The 3,397-nt window shown below is 45.7% G+C and overlaps 1 long non-coding RNA gene across 1 annotated transcript; it reads right to left on the reverse strand.

Moving 5' to 3' along the window:
- Window positions 1–1,174: 1,174 nt before the first annotated feature.
- Gm33472 lies at window positions 1,175–3,179 on the reverse strand. Its single transcript, XR_383467.2, has 2 exons — window positions 2,740–3,179; window positions 1,175–1,635 (listed from the first exon to the last, which is right to left on the reverse strand). It is a non-coding gene; the product is annotated as a predicted gene, 33472 (long non-coding RNA).
- Window positions 3,180–3,397: the final 218 nt, after the last annotated feature.

A 3,397-nucleotide genomic window follows, 5' to 3' on the forward strand; every position in this document is an offset into this window, starting at 1 on the left:
GAGAGCCATGAGACAAAGAAGCTTTTTGGAAATTGGGCATCCTTCAACTTATAAAACTATGAGTTTCCATCATCATAGTGAAGTTTTTTCCTCCTCTTTATCATCTCATTACCTTTTGTTCCTGTGCATCCATAATACCAAAACTTTGCTATGAGGTACCTTCTCCAAGAATTCCGTGTTGAAATATATTTTGTCTCATAAACTAGGCTAAACAGTTTGCTTCTTGCTCACTTTCGTGACGGTGACTTCAGATTTCCAGTATTTTATTTTACTATGAGCATTTCATGGAAACCTGATGAAGTTTATGACATGCTGCGTACAGCATTCAAACGTAATCAATCCCCAGCATAGGTGATGGGGACCCTGGTTAAAAACCAGTCAGTAGTAGGAAATGAGACCAGCAGGAAAAAAGGTTCCTGAGAAAGACACTAGAGCGGTGGGCAGCTCCACTCCTTATAGCTGACAGAGGGACTACCACTCCAGGACTGATTGAGGTCACAGTAGCAGTCTCTTCATGTGGATAGAGCCATGGACTTCCCACCTCCTACACCCACAATTCCTGCTACATGTGGGGGGAAATTTCTGACCTTTAGGAACTGTCAGAAACTATTTTCCCTGCTTAGAACAGGAAAATCCATGCCAGAGTCTTCATTCGCATGCCCTAACTGGTCAGTCTCACAATGGAGCATCCAAATGTAAGGAAACCGGAGCCACTTTCTCCAAAGCAACTGGAGTTGCAGGTTCTGGTGAATAGAAACCAGACAAGCTAGGGAAAGGACTTCTGGATATGAATTCACGGGCTTATGAAGATGAGGTGGCAACTCGGGGCAAGGCCTCCTGAAGTCCACCTCTCTCCAGGGCACTTGGCAGCCCTTCAGAGGCAAGGATGCCCCTGGCCTTAGGTCAAGACCTAGTTGCAGCCAGACTAGTTGTGAGACCAGTGCAACCATTTCCTTTCAGGGTAGAGTAGGAAACTCTCCAAACAACCATTGACATTTGATAAAAGCAATTGGTAAGAATGACTGGGGACCGTCACTGTGTGGCCCCATGAAGAGGTCCTGCAGCTACCAGTAGCTCCAGGTGTGGCCTCATTGCTCCGTGGGTGCCCTTGAATGGCTGAGAGAACTGTCCTTCAATAGCTACTGTGCTGTGGGAAAGCAGGATGCCAATAAAATTCGAAGCAAATAAGCAGATGTTTACTTTGCTACAGAGAGACGCACGTCCATGAGAAAAATACAGCCTCTTAAAGATACAGCTACATAAATCATTTACTGGAAGCTGTGATGTTGCTCACAGTGCAATGGAAGAAGGGGAAGCAGAAAGGTTAGCAGGCATAAAGACTTTGTCATTTCTGTTGCTGCTCCAGCCAAGGAAGTGCACTTTACCCATCCTGTTAGGGTGCATTCTTAACCCGCTCACTTGTGCATCCACTTTAGAGCCATCTCCTCCAAGAAGTCAACATGAACCATGCAGTTGAGCAAGCAGAACATGAACTCGTGTTTCTCCACATTTCCATGGGGCAGCCATCCAGTCTGTTCTTCTAGATCGCAAGCTACCAGAATAAGTGACATTCTTTTTCCTTTGATATTTTTTTCAAATCTGCATACAACTCAGTCCCATAGTCCGCTTTAGTGTCTAGAAATATAAATAAATAACCATACAATAAAATATTATGATCTAATCACACATCCTGCCTGAGCTATTAGTCACAGGGCAGGCAAGGCTTGCTTTGGCTGTAAATTACTCCGCAAGGCAGCCGACGTGTTTACAATAAACCATTTTGATAAACCCGGTGCAGCCTTTCCAACCCCCACCCCACCCCATATTAATTAATACATGCAACAAAGACTGAAGCTACCCCTAAGACAACAGCACCCTTCTGTTCCCTTGTGCCCCCTCCCCAACACCCCTTCCGGCTCCTTTCGTAGGTGTTGTTCCCTCTGTGATTAAATGTGATAAAGTCACAACTCTAATAAGTGAGCAGGCCTGTGTATCCCGCACCTGTCGGGGGTTAGGAGCCTGCAGAGAGCCTCTCCATGGTCCCTGGCTGGCTCCCACACTTTTCTCATGTAACCACAGCAACCTCTTCCCAACCGGAAAAGCATTGCTGTAAGCCTCCCCAATGTCTCCTGTCACCCAAAGCCACTGCCAATCCATTTCTGAGAGCCACATCCTAATTTTCAGTTGTTCATATCCTAAAGATTCTCTCTAGTCTCCCACGTTACTGCAGAGAATCCAGTTTAAGCCTGAAGAAGACAGCTCAAAAACAATAAGACCAACTACTTGATTTATTTTAGACCAAACATCCAGCTGTTTGAAAATCTCTGTCTTTGCCTGAACTTTTATTCTCAACCAGATGTTTGGCATTTTTCTAGATTCTGTTTAAGTGTCTGTATTAGCATAAAAGGACCGATTTCAAAAGGAAAAGTGATGATGTAATTTGGGCAAGCCCAAAGCAACTGGCTTCTTTCTCGGCACCATCAAAACAAAAGTTCTTAACATCCTTACACAAAGGGGAGGTGTCTGCGAAGACACTTCTCATCCTTTTGTTAATTGTATCTAGGGATTAGTTAGGCCAGGAACAAAGCTGGGTGGCCTTTAGCCAGAGCCAGCCTCAGGAGTACCTGGCCCACTGTCAGCAACCAAGCTCTGGTCCAGGAGATGCTGCCATTCCTAAGGGAACCCCACTCCAGAGCAGAGCACATACAGAGTGAATTTTGATCCAAGCAATCAACCTACTTCAGATGCCTGGTCTGGGAGCAATGTATCAACACCCAGGCAAAGGTCGCGCTCCCTGAGTCCTGAGGCGGGGACACCACCGATATCTTCAGGATGCTTGAGGTTGGAGACTTGACTGTATCACTGCGCAGTTCTCCACGCCAGCTCTCTAAGGACTAGCATTTTCCTTAGCCACATTTTTTTTCTTTTGTCAAAGTGCATGGCTGGGAGAACTTGGCAATGCCACTGCAGGTATAGACTTGGCATTTCTCTGGCAAATTCCTCCATTGAGGCAGCGAGCATTATGCTGAGCCCGATGACAGAGGCGTGGGAGAAGGTATTGACAGATGTGCTCAGAGATGGCTGGTTATTTTGTAAATAAAGAGAAATTTCTGCAGCCAGGCGTTTATGCCAAACCCCCTCCCCACCCCCTCTTGACTCGGTGGATGTTGCAACCAACTCCCAGTGAAGATGAAGAGAAACTGAAGTCCTCTTCCATGAGGTCATAATGAACGTGGAGTGACCCCATTCCGACTGTTCTAATTCAGTACTTGAGACAAATTATTGTCAACATTTAAATTAGTTTTAGTAATTGTTGCTGGTTTTGAAGGGTCAAGGGTGGGTATAAGGGTGGGAGAGAGAGCTCAACTGTTAAAAGCACTTGCTGCTCTTCTAGCAA

The sequence above is a fragment of the Mus musculus genome, chromosome 14, assembly GCF_000001635.26.
Source record: "Mus musculus strain C57BL/6J chromosome 14, GRCm38.p6 C57BL/6J".
Classification (NCBI taxonomy): domain Eukaryota; kingdom Metazoa; phylum Chordata; class Mammalia; order Rodentia; family Muridae; genus Mus; species Mus musculus.